This window comes from Dermacentor andersoni, chromosome 6 (genome assembly GCF_023375885.2).
Source record: "Dermacentor andersoni chromosome 6, qqDerAnde1_hic_scaffold, whole genome shotgun sequence".
In the NCBI taxonomy this organism is placed as follows: domain Eukaryota; kingdom Metazoa; phylum Arthropoda; class Arachnida; order Ixodida; family Ixodidae; genus Dermacentor; species Dermacentor andersoni.
The window spans coordinates 94,387,439-94,411,482 of NC_092819.1; positions in this window are offsets into that span (position 1 = coordinate 94,387,439).

Consider the following 24,044-nt stretch of genomic DNA (forward strand, 5'->3'; position numbering starts at 1 on the left):
AAAAAGATTCGATCGCCTCGATTTGCACAGGCAGTCTCTTGACGATTACGCTGCTCGCAATAAAAACTTTTCTGAGACTGACACGCGTCGCATAACTCGTGGGGCACTATATATCGATGCGCGCTCTCGCTGCAGCACTAGAAAAGGGTTGGATCGCCTTGATTTGCACAGGCAGTCTCCTGACGTTTACGCTGCTCGCAATAAAGCCTTTTCTGAAACTTACACGCGTCGCATACTTCTTGGGGCATTATACATCACTGAGCACTCTCGCTGCAGCACTAGAAAAGGGTTGGATCGCATTGATTTGCACAGGCAGTCTCCTGACGGTTACGCTGCTCGCAATAAAGCCTTTTCTGAAACTGAAACGCGTCGCATAACTCTTGGGGAACTATATATCACTGCGCGCTCTCGCTGCAGCACTAGAAAAGGGTTGGCTCGCCTTGATTTGCACACGCAGTCTCCTGACGATTGCGCTGCTCGCAATAAAGCCTTTTCTGAAGCTGACACGCGTCGCATAACTCTTGGGGCAATATATATCGCTACGCGCTCTCGCTGCAGCATTATAAATTGGTTCGATCGCCTCGATTTGCACAGGCAGTCTCCTGACGATTACGCTGCTCGCAATAAAAACTTTTCTGAAACTGAGACGCGTTGCATAACTCTTGGGGCACTATATATCGCTGCGCGCTCTCGCTGCAGCACTAGAAAAGGGCTGGATCGCCTTGATTTGCACAGGCAGTCTCCTGACGTTTACGCTGCTCGCAATAAAGCCTTTCCTGAAGCTGACACGCGTCACATAACTCTCGGGGCACTATTTATCGCTACGCGCTCTCGCTGCAGCATTATAACAGGGTTCGATCGCCTCCATTTGCACAGGCAGTCTCCTGACGATTACGCAGCTCGCAATAAAAACTTTTCTGAAACTGACACGCGTCGCATAACACTCGGGGGGCTATATATGGGTGCGCGCTCTCGCTGCAGAACTAGAAAGAGGTTGGATCGCCTTTATTTGCACAGGCAGTCTTCTGACGATTACGCTGCTCGCAATAAAGATTTTTCTTAAACTGACACGCGTCGCATAGCATTTGGGGCGCGATATATTGCTGCTCGCTCTCGCTGCAGCACTAGAAAGAGTTGGATCGCCTTGATTTGCACAGGCAATCTCCTGAAGATTATGCTGCTCGCAATAAAGAGTTTTCTGAAACTGACACGCGTCGCATAACTCTTTGGGCACTATATATCGCTGCGCGCTCTCGCTGCAGCACTGGAAAAGGGTTGCATCGCGTAGATTTGCACAGGCAGTCTCCTGGCGATTACGCTGCTCGCAATAAAGGCTTTTCTGAAACTTACATGCGTCGCATAATTCTTGGGGCACTATATATTACTGAGCACTCTCGCTGCAGCACTAGAAAAGGGTTGGATCGCCTTGATTTGCACAGGCAGTCTCCTGACGGTTACGCTGCTCGCAATAAAGCCTTTTCCGAAGCTGAGACACGTCGCATAACTCTTGCGGCACTATATATCGCTACGGGCTCTCGCTGCAGCATTATAAAAGGGTTCGATCGACTTGATTTGCAGAGGCAGTCTCCTGACGATTACGCTGCTCGCAATAAAGCCTTTTCTGAAGCTGACACGCGTCGCATAACTCTTGGGGCACTATATATCGCTACGCGCTCTCGCTGCAGCATTATAAAAAAGTTCGATCGCCTCGATTTGCACAGGCAGTCTCCTGACGATTACGCTGCTCGCAATAGAAACTTTTCTGAAACTGACACGCGTCGCATAACTCTTGGGGCACTATATATCGCTGCGCGCTCTCGCTGCAGCACTAGAAAAGGGTTGGATCGCCTTGATTTGCACAGGCAGTCTCCTGACGTTTACGCTGCTCGCAATAAAGCCTTTTATGAAACTGACACGCGTCGCATAACTCTTGGGGAACTATATATCACTGCGCGCTCTCGCTGCAGCATTATAACAGGGTTCGACAGCCTCCATTTGCACAGGCAGTCTCCTGACGATTACGCAGCTCGCAATAAAAACTTTTCTGAAACTGACACGCGTCGCATACCATTTGGGGCGCGATATATTGCTGCTCGCTCTCGCTGCAGCACTAGAAAGAGTTGGATCGCCTTGATTTGCACAGGCAATCTCCTGAAGATTATGCTGCTCGCAATAAAGCCTTTTCTGAAACTGACACGCGTCGCATAACTATTGGGGCAGCATATATCACTGCGCGCTCTCGCTGCAGCACTAGAAAAGGGTTGGATCGCCTTGATTTGCACACGCAGTCTCCGGACGATTACGCTGCTCGCAATAAAGCCTTTTCTGAAGCTGACACGCGTCGCATAACTCTTGGGGCACTATATATCGCTACGCGCTCTCGCTGCAGCATTATAAAAGGGTTCGATCGCCTTGATTTGCAGAGGCAGTCTCCTGACGTTTACGCTGCTCGCAATAAAGCCTTTTCTGAAGCAGACACGCGTCGCATAACTCTTGGGGCACTATATATCGCTACGCGCTCTCGCCGCAGCATTATAAAAGGGTTCGATCGCCTCGATTTGCACAGGCAGTCTCCAAGCGATTAAGCTGCTCGCAATAAAGCCTTTTCTGAAACTGACACGCGTCGTATAACTCTTGGGGCACTATATATCGCTGCGCGCTCTCGCAGCAGCACTAGAAAAGGGTTGGATCGCCTTGATTTGCAGAGGCAGTCTCCTGACGTTTACGCTGCCAGCAATAAAGCCTTTTCTGAAACTTACACGCGTCGCATAACTCTTGGGGCACTGTATATCGCTGCGCGCTCTCGCTGCAGCACTAGAAAAGGGTTGGATTGCCTTGATTTGCACAGGCAGTCTCCTGACGATTACGCTGCTCGCAATAAAGACTTTTCTGAAACTGACACGCGTCGCATAACTCTTGGGGCACTATATATCGCTGCTCGCTCTCGCTACAAAGTTAGAAAAGGGTTGGATCACCTCGATTTGCACAGGCAGTCTCCTGACGATTACGCTGCTCGCAATAGAAACTTTTCTGAAACTGACACGCGTCGCATAACTCTTGGGGCACTATATATTGCTGCGCGCTCTCGCTGCAGCACGAGAAAAGTGTTGGATCGCCTTGATTTGCACAGGCAGTCTCCTGACGATTACGCTGCTCGCAATAAAGACTTTTCTGAAACTGACACGCGTCGCATAACTCTTGGGGCACTATATATCGCTGCGCGTTCTCGCTGCAGCTCTAGAAAAGGGTTGGATCGCTTTGATTTGCAGAGGCAGTCTCCTGACGTTTACGCTGCCCGCAATAAAGCCTTTTCTGAAACTTACACGCGTCGCATAACTCTTGGGGCACTGTATATCGGTGCGCGCTCTTGCTGCAGCACTAGAAAAGGGTTGGATGGCCTTGATTTGCACAGGCAGTCTCCTGACGATTACGCTGCTCGCAATAAAGACTTTTCTGAAACTGACACGCGTCGCATAACTCTTGGGGCACTATATATCGCTGCTCGCTCTCGCTACAACGTTGGAAAAGGGTTGGATCACCTCGATTTGCACAGGCAGTCTCCTGACGATTACGCTGCTCGCAATAGAAACTTTTCTGAAACTGTCACGCGTCGCATAACTCTTGGGGCACTATATATTGCTGCGCGCTCTCGCTGCAGCACGAGAAAAGTGTTGGATCGCCTTGATTTGCACAGGCAGTCTCCTGACGATTACGCTGCTCGCAATAAAGCCTTTTCTGAAACTGACACGCGTCGCACAACTCTTGGGGAACTATATATCACTGCGCGCTCTCGCTGCAGCACTAGAAAAGGGTTGGCTCGCCTTGATTTGCACACGCAGTCTCCTGACGATTGCGCTGCTCGCAATAAAGCCTTTTCTGAAGCTGACACGCGTCGCATAACTCTTGGGGCAATATATATCGCTACGCGCTCTCGCTGCAGCATTATAAATAGGTTCGATCGCCTCGATTTGCACAGGCAGTCTCCTGACGATTACGCTGCTCGCAATAAAGACTTTTCTGAAACTGACACGCGTCGCATAACTCTTGGGGCACTATATATCGCTGCGCGCTCTCTCTGCAGCACTAGAAAAGTGTTGGATCGCCTTGATTTGCACACACCCCCCGCAGGGGCGTCTGCGTCAGCAGGCGTTTGGTGTGTTGCGACACCACGGACCCAAGCACACGAGGGTTGGACCCTCCCGCGTGTAGCCGTGCGCGGCTTAGCCGTGTCCGGGGAAAAGGGGATCCTGGGGGTTGAGCCAATGCCGGGTGTTTGGACCTTTACGGCCCCTCGGCGGCGGCAACACACCCCTTTGGCCTCGGCTTCACGTAGACGGCACCCCCGGACTGACCCACCCGGGGGAAATCGGTAGTTGCCTTTTCCTGTCTCTCTCTTCCTCTAATCTTCGTCTTTCTCTCACTTTTTATCTTTCCTGTCTTCTCCTAGCTTCCACTTACTTCCAATTTTTCCAGGCAGCAAGGGTTAACCTTGTGTGAATAGCCAACCTAGGTTATTTCGTATCTGGTTATAGTGGTAACGTACTGCTGGCGTTTGCAGGCCGTGTTTTACGGATCCTGCAGCGTCCCCTTGTAGGACTCCACGGTGGGTGGCTGGCGTTACTGCCGAAATTATAATCTCTTATGGCTTCTTCTTTCCCCCCATTACCTGATCGCTCCCTCAAGAGGGGGTGCACCGATGATGTCTTTGAATTTTTTGCCCGCCAAAAAGAAACCTTTCCTCGTTTCCATGTAGTGCACTCTGAAACACCAGGCAAACCCGTGCGAACAATTTCTCCATTCCTCGTGTCCAAGTCTCTTACCCAAGTTTTTGGTACAGGTTATAAAGCATCCAGGATGGCAAGCGGCGATCTCCTCTTGGAGCTCCGCAACCAGAAACAATATGAAAATCTACCCAATCTAGTTTCATTTGGTGACGCCAAAGTAACTCCTCATCGTACCATGAATACCACCCGTGGCGTAGTCTCCGATGACGATTTATTGGAGCTGGCTGAGGCTGAGCTCTTGGAGGGCTTCAGCGAACAGAATGTCATAAATGTCAGAAGAATCAAGATGAGGCGAGACGGAAAAGAAATTGCGACCAAACACCTAATACTCACCTTTAACTCCAGTGTCCTGCCCGAGTCAATCGAGGCCGGGTACATCAAGCTTCGTATAAGACCGTATGTGCCGAATCCCTTGAGATGTTTCAAATGCCAACGTTTTGGCCACAGCTCGCAGAGCTGCCGAGGCCGCCAAACATGCGCCAAATGCAGTGCCCTTGAACACGCCACTGAAGCATGTAAGAACTCTCTACACTGTGTAAACTGTGACGGGGACCACGCCGCGTACTCGCGGTCGTGCCCCTCCTGGAAGAAGGAAAAAGAAATTGTGACTATAAAAGTAAAAGAGAATATATCGTTCAAAGAGGCACGAAGGCGGGTAGCATACCTGCCAAAGAAAACCTTTGCCGATGTGGCGCGTCAGGGGGCAGCGTCACAACGGCCTCCGGCGGCTGTCCGACCCACAGTCAGTGAGTCGGCAGTCACGCCATCTGCCCCCCCGGTGGTTGCAGCTAGCGCTGCTCCGCCAACCGAGCAGACGGAGCCATCGACCCCGAAGGTGGGAGCAGCCGAGGCTGCCCCAACCTCCGAGGCCCCCTCCAGCGCTGGCAACGGCCAGCGCCGCCAAATCCCTCAGGGAGCCCCATCGACCTCCGGGCTGGTGGGCGCAGGGGTCTTGCCCTCCAAGGCAGGACTCTCTCTTGTAACTTCTCGCTCGCAAGAGCACGTGTCCGGCGCCTCACAAGAGGCAATGGACACTACTCCGGTCCTCAAGGCGCACCAAACGCCTAAGGAGCGGCGAGGCTCCCTCGAACGCTCCAGAAAGGCCAGAACCCCCGTTACAGGGCCTCGAAAGAGCTCTGTAACCTAAATCATCACCTCCATTTCCGTACACACAGCACTTATTTACTTTCAACATGGATACACAAATCATTCAATGGAATGTCAGAAGTCTTCTTAGGAACCTTGATGATGTGCAAGAGATTATACACAAACACAATCCAAAAGTGCTGTGTCTACAGGAAACACACCTAAAAACACAACACACAAACTTTCTCCGACAGCATGTTACTTTTCGCAAAGATCGCGATGACGCAATCGCATCATCGGGAGGTGTTGCAATTGTAATCCAAAAGAGCATAGCATGTCAACATTTACAGCTACGAACGGCCCTTGAAGCAGTGGCGGTTCGAATAGTTTTGCTAAACAAACTTATCACTATTTGCTCGATTTATATACCCCCACACTACAAACTAAGCAAACATGAATTTCAGTCATTAATAGATGAATTGCCAGAACCCTATGTTGTTCTTGGCGATTTCAATGCACACAGCACCTTGTGGGGAGACTCTCGTATCGATGCGCGAGGGCGTCTCGTTGAACAGTTCCTTTACTCTTCTGGAGCGTGCCTTCTAAATAAGAAAGAACCCACATATTACTCTCTTGCGAACAGAACCTTTTCGTCAATAGATCTTAGTATAGTTTCCGCCTCTTTACTGCTCGAACTCGAATGGGAAGTTACGAGCAATCCTTACGGGAGCGATCACTTCCCCGTATTGCTAAGAACATCTAAAGAAAATGAATTTCCCCCACAAGCTCCTAGGTGGAAGATTGATACAGCAGACTGGGAGAAATTCCGAACTCTCAGTAATATTTCATGGGATGAGATGTCCTCGTTAGGAATTGATGCTGCCGTGGAATACTTTACAGCCTTCATAATAGATGCCGCAACTAAATGTATATCACAAGTAAATGGCTTGGCATGCAAACGGCGTGTCCCGTGGTGGAACGAGGACTGTAGGATCGCTCGTAAGAAACAGAACAAAGCGTGGGGGTTGCTACGCGCCTCTCCCACTGCGGAGAATCTGTTTAACTTTAAGAAAGTGAAATCGCAAGGCAGGCGAACACGCCGACAGGCTAGAAGAGAGAGTTGGCAGACGTTTTTATCCGGTATCAACTCGTATACAGATGAGGCCAAAGTCTGGAACCGGGTTAATAGGATAAAAGGGCGACAAACATATTCACTTCCTTTGGTAAACACACAAGGTGAAACACTAAAAGATCAGGCAGATTCACTTGGGGAACACTTCGAGAGCGTGTCGAGTTCAAACCATTATTCGCAATCATTTTTGAAATACAAACAAATAGAAGAATGTAAGCCCATAATACGAAAATCCAGGCAGAATGAACCTTATAACCGGCCTTTCAATATTGCTGAGTTGAGAGCTGCCTTGACCACATGCAGGGGCTCTGCGCCGGGACCTGATAGGGTCATGTACGAAATGATCAGAAACTTACACGATGAAACCAAACTTACACTACTCACGCTTTTCAACGCTATTTGGGCTGCGGGAAACCTCCCATCCACATGGAAAGAAGCGATTGTGGTCCCTGTTCTTAAACAGGGCAAGGACCCTTCCTTGGCGGCAAGTTACCGTCCGATAGCTCTTACAAATTGTCTTTGTAAGCTTTTTGAAAAAATGGTTAACCGCAGACTTGTACATTACCTTGAACTCAACAATATCCTCGATCCCTTTCAGTGTGGATTCAGAGAAGGGCGGTCCACAACCGATCACCTTGTGCGCATTCAGGGAAACATTCGCGACGTCTTTCTACATAAACAATATTTCCTATCCGTATTCCTCGATATGGAGAAGGCGTACGACACTACGTGGCGCTATGGAATATTGAGAGACTTGTCGGGAATTGGCATCCGTGGCAATATGCTCGTCCTAATAGAAAGCTATTTGTCCAACCGTACATTTCGTGTGAAAGTCGGCAATGTATTGTCGCGACCTTTTATACAGGAAACTGGTGTACCTCAAGGAGGTGTACTTAGCTGCACGCTCTTCATCGTGAAAATAAACACCCTTCGTGCCTCGTTACCGCCAGCCATTTTTTATTCTGTTTACGTAGACGACATACAGATAGGATTCAAATCCTGCAACCTTACAGTATGTGGGAGGCAAGTTCAACAGGGCTTGAACAAAGTGTCCAAATGGGCAGAAGAAAACGGATTTAAAGTCAACCCCAACAAAAGTTCTTGTGTGCTTTTCACAAGAAAGAGAGGGCTCATTCCAGAACCCAGTATCGAAATGTATGGTCAGCGAATTCCTATGAACAAAGAACACAAGACTTAGGCATCATACTTGATTCGAAATTAACTTTCATTCCACACATAAAGTACCTCAAGGTCAAATGCTTAAGAACAATGAACTTACTTAAAGTGTTATCCCACACAGCATGGGGCAGCGACAGGAAATGTTTAATGAATCTGTACAAGAGCCTCATCCGATCGCGGTTGGGCTACGGTGCCGTGATCTATCATTCTGCAGCCCCGAGCGCGCTAAAGATGCTAGATACGGTCCACCATCTAGGAATCCGACTGGCCACTGGAGCTTTCAGAACAAGTCCCATAGAAAGTTTATATGCAGAATCAAATGAGTGGTCACTACATCTGCAGAGAACATACATCAGCCAAACATATTTCCTGAAAGTCCACTCTAATCCTCAACATCCATGTTTTAATACCATTAACGATATGACATATGCTACGCTCTTTCATAATCGTCCTTCCGTAAGACGGCCTTTTTCGATGCGTGTGAGGCAGCTTAGTGAGGAAATGCATGTCCCACTCCTCGAGCTCCGCCTAATGCAGCCAGCCAAGCTGCTACCTCCTTGGGAGTGGCAGCACATAGAATGCGATATATCTTTCATGCAAGTTACAAAACACGCTCCACAGATTGAAATACAAATGCATTTCCGGGAACTCCAATACAAACACTCCTGCACGGAGTTCTACACAGACGCATCGAAGTCACGCGAGGGGGTGTCCTATGCAGCCGTCGGTCCATCCTTCTTGGAATCCGACGTACTGCATCCGGAAACTAGTATCTTTACGGCTGAGGCCTACGCACTATTGTCGGCTGTGAAGCATATCAGGAAATCAAAACTCCAGAAAGCAGTCATATATACGGACTCCCTTAGTGTTGTGAAGGCCTTGATGGCATTCTCTAACCACAAAAATCCGGTAATTAACGAACTCTATTCTGCTCTGTGTAAAGCGTATGTAGGTAATCAGCATGTCATCATATGCTGGGTGCCAGGTCATAGGGGCATCGAAGGTAACGTTCTGGCGGACCAGATGGCCACGTCAGTTGCATCATTTTCTGCTAATCCCACCGCTGCAGTTCCTGTCACAGACCTGAAGCCCTTCTTACGGAGGATACTACGGAACCAGTGGCAACGCCTATGGGACGCGGAAACAAATAATAAGCTCCACGTGATAAAGCCACAGTTAGGATTCTGGCCTTCCGTAACAAAATCACGCCGGACAGATGTCCTATTCTGTCGTCTAAGAATAGGACACACATTTGGCACACATAACTTTTTACTCACCGGAAACGAGCCTCCAACCTGTGGTAGATGCGGGGAGAGGCTGACCGTCCTCCACGTCCTTCTGGAGTGTCGGGCAGCCGAATCTGAAAGAAAGAAACATTTTCCCTTAGCATACCGCCAGCACATCCCCTTTCATCCAGTAATGTTACTCGGCCCAGAACCGCTGTTTGACTCCAGCGCAGTCCTGGGCTTCCTGAAAGATGTTGTCTTGCATGTTCTTAGCCCCACATGTTCGTAGCGGGTCCTCTCTTCAGAGGATACCGCTGTGATAGCTCTTTCGTGTAGCACGCGCCTCTAGGCCCTTGTGTTTCAAGGGCTCTGGCGAGGCAGCAGTGCTCCAAGTAATTTTACTATCTGATACATTTTCCATTTTGCATCATTCTCCTACGATGGATTTTAATGGTCATAGTTTTCTTCATTAATCATCGCCATAATTTTATAGCACGTAGATTTTACGCACTTTACAGCGAATATTTTTAGGCCACTTTACAGCCAAGTCACATCTTCCATAGTACATAAACATTAACACTTGTCATGGCGCTCTTTGGCCAAACCTGGCCCTTGCGCCACTAAACACAACACATCATCATCATCATCATCATTGATTTGCACAGGCAGTCTCCTGACGTTTACGCTGCTCGCAATAAAGCCGTTTCTGAGACTTACACGCGTCGCATAATTCTTGGGGCACTATATATCACTGCGCGCTCTCGCTGCAGCACTAGAAAAGGGCTGGATCGCCTTGATTTGCACAGGCAGTCTCCTGACGTTTACGCTGCTCGCAATAAAGCCTTTCCTGAAACTGACACGCGTCGCATACCATTTGGGGCGCGATATATTGCTGCTCGCTCTCGATGCAGCACTAGAAAGAGTTGGATCGCCTTGATTAGCACAGGCAATCTCCTGAAGATTATGCTGCTCGCAATAAAGAGTTTTCTGAAACTGACACGCGTCGCATAACTCTTTGGGCACTATATATCGCTGCGCGCTCTCGCTGCAGCACTGGAGAAGGGTTGGATCACCTACATTTGCACAGGCAGTCTCCTGGCGATTACGCTGCTCGCAATAAAGCCTTTTCTGAAACTGACACGCGTCGCATAACTCCTGGGGCACTATATATCGCTGCGCGCTCTCGCTGCAGGACTAGAAAAGGGTTGGATCGCCATGATTTGCACACGCAGTTTCCTGGCGATTACGCTGCTAGCAATAAAGGCTTTTCTGAAACTGACACGCTTCGGATAACATTTGGGGGGCGATATATCTCTGCACGCTCTAGCTGCAGCACTAGAAAATGGTTGGATTGCCTTGATTTGCACAGGCAGTCTCCTGACGATTACGCTGCTCGCAATAAAGACTTTTCTGAAACTGACACGCGTCGCATAACACTTGGGGCATATATATCGCTGCGCGCTCTCGCTGCAGCACTAGAAAAGAGTTGGATCGCCTTGATTTGCACAGGCAGTCTCTTGACGATCACGCAGCTCGCAATAAAGACTTTTCTGAAACTGACACGCGTCGCATAATCTTCGGGCATTATATATCACTGCGCGCTCTCGCTGCAGCACTAGAAAAGGGTTGGATCGCCTTGATTTGCACAGGTAGTCTCCTAGCGATTAAGCTGCTCGCAATAAAGCCTTTTCTGAAACTGACACACGTCGCATAACCTTGGGGCACTATATATCGCTGCGCGCTCTCGCTCCAGCAATAGAAAAGGGTGTGATCACCTTGATTTGCACAGGCAGTCTCCTGACGATTACGCTGCTAGCTATAAAGCCTTTTCTGAAACTTACACGCGTCGCATAACTCTTGGGGCACTATATATCACTGCGCGCTCTCGCTGCACCACTAGAAAAGGGTTGGATCGCCTTGATTTGCACAGGCAGTCTCCTGACGTTTACGCTGCTCGCAATAAAGCCTTTTCTGAAGCTGACAGGTGTCACATAACTCTTGGGGCACTATATATCGCTACGCGCTCTCACTGCAGCATTATAAAAGACTTCGATCGCCTCGATTTGCACAGGCAGTTTCCTGACGATTATGCTGCTTGCAATAAAAACTTTTCTGAAACTGACACGCGTCCCATAACACTCAGGGGGCTATATATGGCTGCGCGCTCTCGCTGCAGCACTAGAAAGAGGTTGGATCGCCTTTATTTGCAGAGACAGTCTCCTGACGATTACGCTGCTCGCAATAAAGACTTTTCTGAAACTGACACACGTCGCATACCATTTGGGGCGCGATATATTGCTGCTCGCTCTCGCTGCAGCACTAGAAAGAGTTGGATCGACTTGATTTGCACAGGCAATCCCCTGAAGATTATGCTGCTCGCAATAAAGAGTTTTCTGAAACTGACACGCGTCGCATAACTCTTTGGGCACTATATATCGCTGCGCGCTCTCGCTGCAGCACTGGAAAAGGGTTGGATCGCCATGATTTGCACACGCAGTCTCCTGGCGATTACGCTGCTAGCAATAAGGACTTTTCTGAAACTGACACGCTTCGCATAACATTTGGGGGGCGATATATCTCTGCACGCTCTAGCTGCAGCACTAGAAAATGGTTGGATAGCCTTGATTTGCACAGGCAGTCTCCTGACGATTATGCTGCTCGCAATAAAGACTTTTCTGAAACTGACACGCGTCGCGTAACTCTTGGGGCACTATATATCGCTGCGCGCTCTCGCTGCAGCACTAGAAAAGAGTTGGATCGCCTTGATTTGCACAGGCAGTCTCCTAGCGATTAAGCTGCTCGCAATAAAGCCTTTTCTGAAACTGACACGCGTTGCATAACTCTTGGGGCACTATATATCGCTGCGCACTCTCGCTGCAGCACTAGAAAAGTGTTGGATCGCCTTCATTTGCACAGGCAGTCTCTTGACGATCACGCAGCTCGCAATAAAGACTTTTCTGACACTGACACGCGTCGCATACCATTTGGGGCGCGATATATTGCTGCTCGCTCTCGCTGCAGCACTAGAAAGAGTTGGATCGCCTTGATTTGCACAGGCAATCTCCTGAAGTTTATGCTGCTCGCAATAAAGAGTTTTCTGAAACTGACACGCGTCGCATAACTATTGGGGCACCATATATCACTGCGCGCTCTCGCTGCAGCACTAGAAAAGGGTTGGACCGCCTTGATTTGCACACGCAGTCTCCTGACGATTACGCTGCTCGCAATAAAGCCTTTTCTGAAGCTGACACGCGTCGCATAACTCTTGGGGCACTATATATCGCTACGGACTCTCGCTGCAGCATTATAAAAGGGTTCGATCGCCTTGATTTGCACAGGCAGTGTCCTGACCTTTACGCTGCTCGCTATAAAGCCTTTGCTGAAACACACACGCGTCGCATAACGCTTAGGGCACTATATATCACTGCGTGCTCTCGCTGCAGCACTAGAAAAGGGCTGGATCGCCTTGATTTGCACAGACAGTCTCCTGACGTTTACGCTGCTCGCAATAAAGCCTTTCCTGAAGCTGACACGCGTCACATAACACTTGGGGCACTATTTATCGCTACGCGCTCTCGCTGCAGCATTGTAACAGGGTTCGATCGCCTCCATTTGCACAGGCAGTCTCCTGACGATTACGCAGCTCGCAATAAAAACTTTTCTGAAACTGACACGCGTCGCATAACACTCGGGGGGCTATATATGGGTGCGCGCTCTCGCTTCAGCACTAGAAAGAGGTTGGATCGCCTTTATTTGCACAGGCAGTCTCCTGACGATTAAGCTGCTCGCAATAGAAACTTTTCTGAAACTGACGCGTCGAATAACTCTTGGGGCACTATACATTGCTGCGCGCTCTCGCTGCAGCACGAGAAAAGTGTTGGATCGCCTTGATTTGCACAGGCAGTCTCCTGACGATTACGCTGCTTGCAATAAAGCCTTTTCTGAAACTGACACGCGTCGCATAACTCTTGGGGAACTATATATCACTGCGCGCTCTCGCTGCAGCACTAGAAATGGGTTGGCTCGCCTTGATTTGCACACGCAGTCTCCTCACGATTGCGCTGCTCGCAATAAAGCCTTTTCTGAAGCTGACACGCGTCGCATAACTCTTGGGGCAATATATATCGCTACGCGCTCTCGCTGCAGCATTATAAATAGGTTCGATCGCCTTGATTTGCACAGGCAGTCTCCTGACGTTTACGCTGCTCGCTATAAAGCTTTTGCTGAAACACACACGCGTCGCATAACGCTTAGGGCACTATATATCACTGCGTGCTCTCGCTGCAGCACTAGAAAAGGGCTGGATCGCCTTGATTTGCACAGACAGTCTCCTGACGTTTACGCTGCTCGCAATAAAGCCTTTCCTGAAGCTGACACGCGTCACATAACACTTGGGGCACTATTTATCGCTACGCGCTCTCGCTGCAGCATTGTAACAGGGTTCGATCGCCTCCATTTGCACAGGCAGTCTCCTGACGATTACGCAGCTCGCAATAAAAACTTTTCTGAAACTGACACGCGTCGCATAACACTCGGGGGGCTATATATGGGTGCGCGCTCTCGCTTCAGCACTAGAAAGAGGTTGGATCGCCTTTATTTGCACAGGCAGTCTCCTGACGATTAAGCTGCTCGCAATAGAAACTTTTCTGAAACTGACGCGTCGAATAACTCTTGGGGCACTATACATTGCTGCGCGCTCTCGCTGCAGCACGAGAAAAGTGTTGGATCGCCTTGATTTGCACAGGCAGTCTCCTGACGATTACGCTGCTTGCAATAAAGCCTTTTCTGAAACTGACACGCGTCGCATAACTCTTGGGGAACTATATATCACTGCGCGCTCTCGCTGCAGCACTAGAAATGGGTTGGCTCGCCTTGATTTGCACACGCAGTCTCCTGACGATTACGCTGCTCGCAATAAAGCCTTTTCTGAAACTGACACGCGTCGCATAACTCTTGGGGAACTATATATCACTGCGCGCTCTCGCTGCAGCACTAGAAAAGGGTTGGCTCGCCTTGATTTGCACAGGCAGTCTCCTGACGATTGCGCTGCTCGCAATAAAGCCTTTTCTGAAGCTGACACGCGTCGCATAACTCTTGGGGCAATATATATCGCTACGCGCTCTCGCTGCAGCATTATAAATAGGTTCGATCGCCTCGATTTGCACAGGCAGTCTCCTGACGATTACGCTGCTCGCAATAAAAACTTTTCTGAAACTGACACGCGTCGCATAACTCTTGGGGCACTATATATCGCTGCGCGCTCTCTCTGCAGCACTAGAAAAGTGTTGGATCGCCTTGATTTGCACAGGCAGTCTCCTGACGTTTACGCTGCTCGCAATAAAGCCGTTTCTGAGACTTACACGCGTCGCATAATTCTTCGGGCACTATATATCACTGCGCGCTCTCGCTGCAGCACTAGAAAAGGGCTGGATCGCCTTGATTTGCACAGGCAGTCTCCTGACGTTTACGCTGCTCGCAATAAAAGCTTTCCTGAAGCTGACACGCGTCACATAACACTTGGGGCACTATTTATCGCTACGCGCTCTCGCTGCAGCATTGTAACAGGGTTCGATCGCCTCCATTTGCACAGGCAGTCTCCTGACGATTACGCAGCTCGCAATAAAAACTTTTCTGAAACTGACACGCGTCGCATACCATTTGGGGCGCGATATATTGCTGCTCGCTCTCGATGCAGCACTAGAAAGAGTTGGATCGCCTTGATTAGCACAGGCAATCTCCTGAAGATTATGCTGCTCGCAATAAAGAGTTTTCTGAAACTGACACGCGTCGCATAACTCTTTGGGCACAATATATCGCTGCGCGCTCTCGCTGCAGCACTGGAAAAGGGTTCGATCGCCTCGATTTGCACAGGCAGTTTCCTGACGATTACGCTGCTCGCAATGAAGCCTTTTCTGAAGCTGACACGCGTCGCATAACTCTTGGGGCACTATATATCGTTGCGCGCTCTTGCTGCAACACTAGAAAAGGGTTGGATCGCCTTGATTTGCACAGGCAGTCTCCTGACGATTATGCTGCTCGCAATAAAGAGTTTTCTGAAACTGACACGCGTCGCATAACTCTTGGGGCACTATATATCGCTGCGCGCTCTCGCTGCTGCACTAGAAAAGGGTTGGATCGCCTTGATTTGCACAAGCAGTCTCCTGACGTTTACGTTGCTCGCAATGAAGCGTTTTCTGAAACTTACACGCGTCGCATATCTCTTGGGGAACTATATCTCGTTGCGCGCTATCGCTGCAGCACTAGAAAAGGGTTGGATCGCCTTGATTTGCACAGGCAGTCTCCTGACGATTATGTTGCTCGCAATAAAGTGTTTTCTGAAACTGACACGCGTTGCATATCTCATGGGGCACCATATATCGCTGCGCGCTCTCGCTGCAGCGCTGGAAAAGGGTTGGATCGCCTAGATTTGCACAGGCAGTCTTCTGGCGATTACGCTGCTCGCAATGAAGCATTTTCTGAAACTGACACGCGTCGCATAAGTCTTGGGGCACAATATATCGCTGCGCGCTCTCCATTCAGGACTAGAAAAGGGTTGGATCGCCATGATTTGCACAGGCAGTCTCCTGACGTTTACGCTGCTCGCAATAAAGCCTTTCCTAAAGCTGACACGCGTCACATAACTCTTGGGGCACTATTTATCGCTACGCGCTCTCGCTGCAGCATTATAAAAGGGTTCGATCGCCTCGATTTGCACAGGCAGTCTCTTGACGATTACGCTGCTCGCAATAAAAACTTTTCTGAGACTGACACGCGTCGCATAACTCGTGGGGCACTATATATCGATGCGCGCTCTCGCTGCAGCACTAGAAAAGGGTTGGATCGCGTTGATTTGCACAGGCAGTCTCCTGACGTTTACGCTGCTCGCAATAAAGCCTTTTCTAAAACTTACACGCGTCGCATACTTCTTGGGGCACTATATATCGCTGCTCGCTCTCGCTACAACGTTGGAAAAGGGTTGGATCACCTCGATTTGCACAGGCAGCCTCCTGACGATTACGCTGCTCGCAATAGAAACTTTTCTGAAACTGACACGCGTCGCATAACTCTTGGGGCACTCTATATCGCTGCGCGCTCTCGCTGCAGCACTAGAAAAGGGTTGGATTGCCTTGATTTGCACAGGCAGTCTCCTGACGATTACGCTGCTCGCAATAAAGACTTTTCTGAAACTGACACGTGTCGCATAACTCTTGGGCACTATATATCGCTGCTCACTCTCGCTACAACGTTGGAAAAGGGTTGGATCACCTCGATTTGCACAGGCAGTCTCGTGACGATTACGCTGCTCGCAATAGAAACTTTTCTGAAACTGACACGCGTCGCATAACTCTTGGGGCACTATATATTGCTGCGCGCTCTCGCTGCAGCACGAGAAAAGTGTTGGATCGCCTTGATTTGCACAGGCCGTCTCCTGACGATTACGCTGCTCGCAATAAAGCCTTTTCTGAAACTTACACGCGTCGCATAACTCTTGGGGCACTGTATATCGCTGCGCGCTCTCGCTGCAGCACTAGAAAAGGGTTGGATTGCCTTGATTTGCACAGGCAGTCTCCTGACGATTACGCTGCTCGCAATAAAGACTTTTCTGAAACTGACACGTGTCGCATAACTCTTGGGGCACTATATATCGCTGCTCACTCTCGCTACAACGTTGGAAAAGGGTTGGCTCGCCTTGATTTGCACACGCAGTCTCCTGACGTTTACGCTGCTCGCAATAAAGCCTTTCCTGAAGCTGACACGCGTCGCATAACACTCGGGGGGCTATATATGGGTGCGCGCTCTCGCTGCAGCACTAGAAAGAGGTTGGATCGCCTTTATTTGCACAGGCAGTCTTCTGACGATTACGCTGCTCGCAATAAAGATTTTTCTGAAACTGACACGCGTCGCATACCATTTGGGGCGCGATATATTGCTGCTCGCTCTCGCTGCAGCACTAGAAAGAGTTGGATCGCCTTGATTTGCACAGGCAACCTCCTGAAGATTATGCTGCTCGCAATAAAGGGTTTTCTGCAACTGACACGCGTCGCATAACTCTTTGGGCACTATATATCGCTGCGCGCTCTCGCTGCAGCACTGGAAAAGGGTTGGATCGCCTAGATTTGCACAGGCAGTCTCCTGGCGATTACGCTGCTCGCAATTAAGCCTTTTCTGAAACTGACACGGGTCGCATAACTCTTGGGGCATTATATATCGCTGCGCGCTCTCGCTGCAGGACTAGAAAAGGGTTGGATCGCCATGATTTGCACACGCAGTCTCCCGGCGATTACGCTGCTAGCAATAAAGGCTTTTCTGAAACTGACACGCTTCGCATTACATTTCGGGGGAGATATATCTCTGCGCGCTCTAGCTGCAGCACTAGAAAATGGTTGGATTGCCTTGATTTGCACAGGCAGTCTCCTGACGATTACGCTGCTCGCAATAAAGACTTTTCTGAAACTGACACGCGTCGCATAACTCTTGGGGCTCTATAAATCGCTACGCGCTCTTGCTGCAGCATTAAAAAAGGGTTCGATCGCCTCGATTTGCACAGGCAGTCTCCTAGCGATTAAGCTGCTCGCAATAAAGCCTTTTCTGAAACTGACACGCGTCGCATAACTCATGGGGCACTATATATCGCTGCGCGCTCTCGCTGCAGCACTAGAAAAGGGTTGGATCGCCTTGATTTGCAACGGCAGTCTCCTGACGTTTACGGTGCTCGCAATAAAGCCTTTTCTGAAACTTACACGCGTCGCATACCTCTTGGGTCACTATATATCGCTGCGCGTTCTCGCTGCAACACTAGAAAAGGGTTGGATCGCCTTGATTTGCACAGGCAGTCTCCTGACGATTACGCTGCTCGCAATAAAGACTTTTCTGAAACTGACACGCGTCGCATAACTCTTGGGGCACTATATATCGCTGCGCGCTCTCGCTGCAGCACTGGAAAAGGGTTGGATCGCCTAGATTTGCACAGGCAGTCTCCTGGCGATTACACTGCTCGCAAAAAAGCCTTTTCTGAAACTGACACGCGTCGCATAACTCTTGGGGCACTATATATCGCTGCGCGCTCTCGCTGCAGGACTAGAAAAGGGTTGGATCGCCATGATTTGCACAGGCATTCTCCTGACGATTACGCTGCTCGCAACAAAGACTTTTCTGAAACTGACACGCGTCGCATAACTCTTGGGTCTCTATATATCACTGCGCGCTCTCGCTGCAGCACTAGAAAAGGGTTCGATCGCCTCGATTTGCACAGGCAGTTTCCTGACGATTACGCTGCTCGCAATGAAGCCTTTTCTGAAGCTGACACGCGTCGCATAACTCTTGGGGCACTATATATCGTTGCGCGCTCTCGCTGCAACACTAGAAAAGGGTTGGATCGCCTTCATTTGCACAGGCAGTCTCCTGACGATTATGCTGCTCGCAATAAAGAGTTTTCTGAAACTGACACGCGTCGCATAACTCTTGGGGCACTATATATCGCTGCGCGCTCTCGCTGCTGCACTAGAAAAGGGTTGGATCGCCTTGATTTGCACAAGCAGTCTCCTGACGTTTACGCTGCTCGCAATGAAGCGTTTTCTGAAACTTACACGCGTCGCATATCTCTTGGGGCACTATATCTCGCTGCGCGCTATCGCTGCAGCACTAGAAAAGGGTTGGATCGCCTTGATTTGCACAGGCAGTCTCCTGACGATTATGTTGCTCGCAATAAAGTGTTTTCTGAAACTGACACGCGTTGCATATCTCTTGGGGCACCATATATCGCTGCGCGCTCTCGCTGCAGCGCTGGAAAAGGGTTGGATCGCCTAGATTTGCACAGGCAGTCTTCTGGCGATTACGCTGCTCGCAATGAAGCATTTTCTGAAACTGACACGCGTCGCATAAGTCTTGGGGCAGAATATATCGCTGCGCGCTCTCCATTCAGGACTAGAAAAGGGTTGGATCGCCATGATTTGCACAGGCAGTCTCCTGACGTTTACGCTGCTCGCAATAAAGCCTTTCCTGAAGCTGACACGCGTCACATAACTCTTGGGGCACTATTTATCGCTACGCGCTCTCGCTGCAGCATTATAACAGGGTTCGATCGCCTCCATTTGCACAGGCAGTCTCCTGACGATTACGCAGCTCGCAATAAAGCTTTTCTGAAACTGACACGCGTCGCATAACACTCGCGGGGCTATATATGGGTGCGCGCTCTCGCTGCAGCACTAGAAAGAGGTTGGATCGCCTTTATTTGCACAGGCAGTCTCCTGACGATTACGCTGCTCGCAATAAAGACTTTTCTGAAACTGACACGCGTCGCATACCATTTGGGGCGCGATATATTGCTGCTCGCTCTCGATGCAGCACTAGAAAGAGTTGGATCGCCTTGATTAGCACAGGCAATCTCCTGAAGATTATGCTGCTCGCAATAAAGAGTTTTCTGAAACTGACACGCGTCGCATAACTCTTTGGGCACTATATATCGCTGCGCGCTCTCGCTGCAGCACTGGAAAAGGGTTGGATCGCCTAGATTTGCACAGGCAGTCTCCTGGCGATTACGCTGCTCGCAATAAAGCCTTTTCTGAAACTGACACGCGTCGCATAACTCCTGGGGCACTATATATCGCTGCGCGCTCTCGCTGCAGGACTAGAAAAGGGTTGGATCGCCATGATTTGCACACGCAGTCTGCTGGCGATTACGCTGCTAGCAATAAAGGCTTTTCTGAAACTGACACGCTTCGCATAACATTTGGGGGGCGATATATCTCTGCACGCTCTAGCTGCAGCACTAGAAAATGGTTGGATTGCCTTGATTTGCACAGGCAGTCTCCTGACGATTACGCTGCTCGCAATAAAGACTTTTCTGAAACTGACACGCGTCGCATAACACTTCGGGCATATATATCGCAGCGCGCTCTCGCTGCAGCACAAGAAAAGAGTTGGATCGCCTTGATTTGCACAGGCAGTCTCCTAGCGATTAAGCTGCTCGCAATAAAGCCTTTTCTGAAACTGACACGCGTCGCATAACTCTTGGGGCACTATATATCGCTGCGCGCTCTCGCTGCAGCACTAGAAAAGTGTTGGATCGGCTTGATTTGCACAGGCAGTCTCTTGACGATCACGCAGCTCGCAATAAAGACTTTTCTGAAACTGACACGCGTCGCATAACTCTTGCGGCACCATATATCGCTGCGCGCTCTCGCTGCAGCACTAGAAAAGGGTTGGATCGCCTTGATTTGCACAGGCAGTCTCCTGACGATTACGCTGCTCGCAATAAAGACTTTTCTGAAACTGACACGCGTCGCAAACCTCTTGGGGCACTATATATCACTGCGCGCTCTCGCTGCAGCACTAGAAAAGGGTTAGATTGCCTTGATTTGCACAGGCATTTTCCTGACGTTTACGCTGCTCGCAATAAAGCCTTTTCTGAAACTGACACGCGTCGCATAACTATTGGGGCACCCTATATCACTGCGCGCTCTCGCTGGAGCACTAGAAAAGGGTTGGATCGCCTTGATTTGCACACGCAGTCTCCTGACGATTACGCTGCTCGCAATAAAGCCTTTTCTGAAGCTGACACGCGTCGCATAACTCTTGGGGCACTATATATCGCTACGCGCTCTCGCTGCAGCACTAGAAAAGGGTTGAATCGCCTTGATTTGCACACGCAGTCTCCTGACGATTACGCTGCTCGCAATAAAGCCTTTTCTGATGCTGACACACGTCGCATAACTCTTGGGGCACTATATACCGCTACGCGCTCTCGCTGCAGCATTATAAAAGGGTTCGATCGCCTTGATTTGCACAGTCAGTGTCCTGACGTTTACACTGCTCGGTATAAAGCCTTTTCTGAAACTTACACGCGTCGCATAACTCTTGGGGCACTATATATCGCTGCGCGCTCTCACTGCAGCACTAGAAAAGGGTTGGATCGCCTTGATTTGTACAGGCAGTCTCCTGACGATTACCCTGCTCGCAATAAAGACTTTTCTGAAACTGACACGCGTCGCATAACCCTTGGGGCACTATATATCACTGCGCTCTCTCGCTGTAGCACTAGAAAAGGGTCGGATCGCCTTGATTTGCACAGGTAGTCTCCTAGCGATTAAGCTGCTCGCAATAAAGCCTTTTCTGAAACTGACACGCGTCGCATAACTTATAGGGCACTATATATCGCTGCGCGCTCTCGCTGCAGCAGTAGAAAAGTGTTAGATCGCTTGATTTGCACAGGCAGTGTCTTGACGATTACGCTGCTCGCAATAAAGACTTTTCTGAAACTGACACGCGTCGCATAACTCTTGGGGCACAATATATCACTGCGCGCTCTCGGTGCAGCACCAGAAAAGGCTTGGATCGCTTTGATTTCCACACGCAGTCTCCTGACGATTACGCTGCTCGCAACAAAGACTTTTCTGAAACTGACACGCGTCGCATAACTCCTGGGGCACTATATATCGCTGCGCGCTCTCGCTGCAGCACTAGAAAAGGGTTCGATCGCCTCGATTTGCACAGGCAATTTCCTGACGATTACGCTGCTCGCAATAAAGAGTTTTCTGAAACTGACACGCGTTGCATATCTCTTGGGGCACCATATATCGCTGCGCGCCCTCGCTGCAGCGCTGGAAAAGGGTTGGATCGCCTAGATTTGCACAGGCAGTCTCCTGGCGATTACGCTGCTCGCAATGAAGCATTTTCTGAAACTGACACGCGTCGCATAAGTCTTGGGGCACAATATATCGCTGCGCGCTCTCGATTCAGGACTAGAAAAGGGTTGGATCGCCATGATTTGCACACGCAGTCTCCTGTCGATTACGCTGCTCGCAACAAAGACTTTTCTGAAACTGACACGCGTCGCATAATCTTGGGGCACTATATATCACTGCGCGCTCTCGCTGCAGCACTAGAAAAGGGTTGGATCGCCTCGATTTGCAAAGGCAGACTCCTGACGATTACGCTGCTCGCAATAAAAACTTTTCTGAAACTAACACGCGTCGCATAACTCTTGGGGCACTATATATCGCGACGCGCTCTCGTGGCAGCATTAAAAAAGGGTTCGATCGCCTCGATTTGCACAGGTAGTCTCCTGACGTTTACGGTTCTCGCAATAAAAACTTTTCTGAAACTGACACGCGTCGCATAACACTCGGGGGGCTATATATGGCTGCGCGCTCTCGCTGCAGCACTAGAAAGAGGTTGGATCGCCTTTATTTGCACAGGCAGTCTCCTGACGATTACGCTGCTCTTAGTAAAGACTTTTCTGAAACTGACACGCGTCGCATAACATTTGGGGCGCGATATATCGCTGCTCGCTCTCGCTACAACCATAGAAAAGGGTTGGATCACCTCGATTTGCACAGGCAGCCTCCTAACAATTACGCTGCTAGCAATAAAAACTTTTCTGAAACTGACACGCGTCGCATACGTCTTGGGGCACTATATATCGCTGCGCGCTCTCGCTGCAGCACTAGAAAAGGGTTGGATCGCCTTGATTTGCACAGGCAGTCTCCTGACGTTTACGCTGCTCGCAATAAAGCGTTTTCTGAAACTTACACACGTTGCATAACTCTTGGGGCACAATATATCACTGCGCACTCTCGCTGCAGCACTAGAAAAGGGTTGAATCGCCTTGATTTGCACAGGCAGTCTCCTGACGTTTACGCTGCTCGCAATAAAGCCTTTTCTGAAGCTGACACGTGTCGCATAACTCTTGGGGCACTACATATGGCTACGCGCTCTCGCTGCTGCATTATAAAAGGGTTCGATCGCCTCGATTTGCCCAGGCAGTCTCCTAGCGAATAAGCTGCTCTCAATAAAGCCTTTTCTGAAACTGACACGCGTCTCATAACTCTTGGGGCACTATATATCGCGGCGCGCTCTCGCTGCAGCACTAGAAAAGGGTTGGATCGCCTTGATTTGCACAGGTAGTCTCCTAGCGATTAAGCTACACGCAATAAAGCCTTTTCTGAAACTGACACGCGTCGCATAACATTTGGGGCGCGATATATCTCTGCGCGCTCTAGCTGCAGCACTAGAAAATCAATGAATCGCCTTGATTTGCACAGGCAGTCTCCTGGCGATTACGCTGCTCGCAATAAAGCCTTTTCTGAAACTGACACGCGTCGCATAACACTCGGGGGGCTATATATGGCTGCGCACTCTCGCTGGAGCACTAGAAACAGGTTGGATCGCCTTTATTTGCACAGGCAGTCTCCTGACGATTACGCTGCTCGCAACAAACACTTTTCTGAAGCTGACACGCGTCGCATAACATTTGGGGCGCGATATATCGCTGCTCGCTCTCGCTACAACCTTAGAAAAGGGTTGGATCACCTCGATTTGCAAAGGCAGCCTCCTAACAATTACGCTGCTCGCAATAAAAACTTTTCTGAAACTGACACGCGTCGCATAACCCTTGGGGCACTATATATCGCTGCGCGCTCTCGTGGCAGCATTAAAAAAGGGTTCGATCGCCTTGATTTGCACAGGTAGTCTCCTGACGTTTACGCTGCTCGCAATAAAGCGTTTTCTGAAACTTACACACGTTGCATAACTCTTGGGGCACAATATATCACTGCGCACTCTCGCTGCAGCACTAGAAAGAGGTTTGATCGCCTTGATTTGCACAGGCAGCCTCCTGACGATTACGCTGCTTGCTAT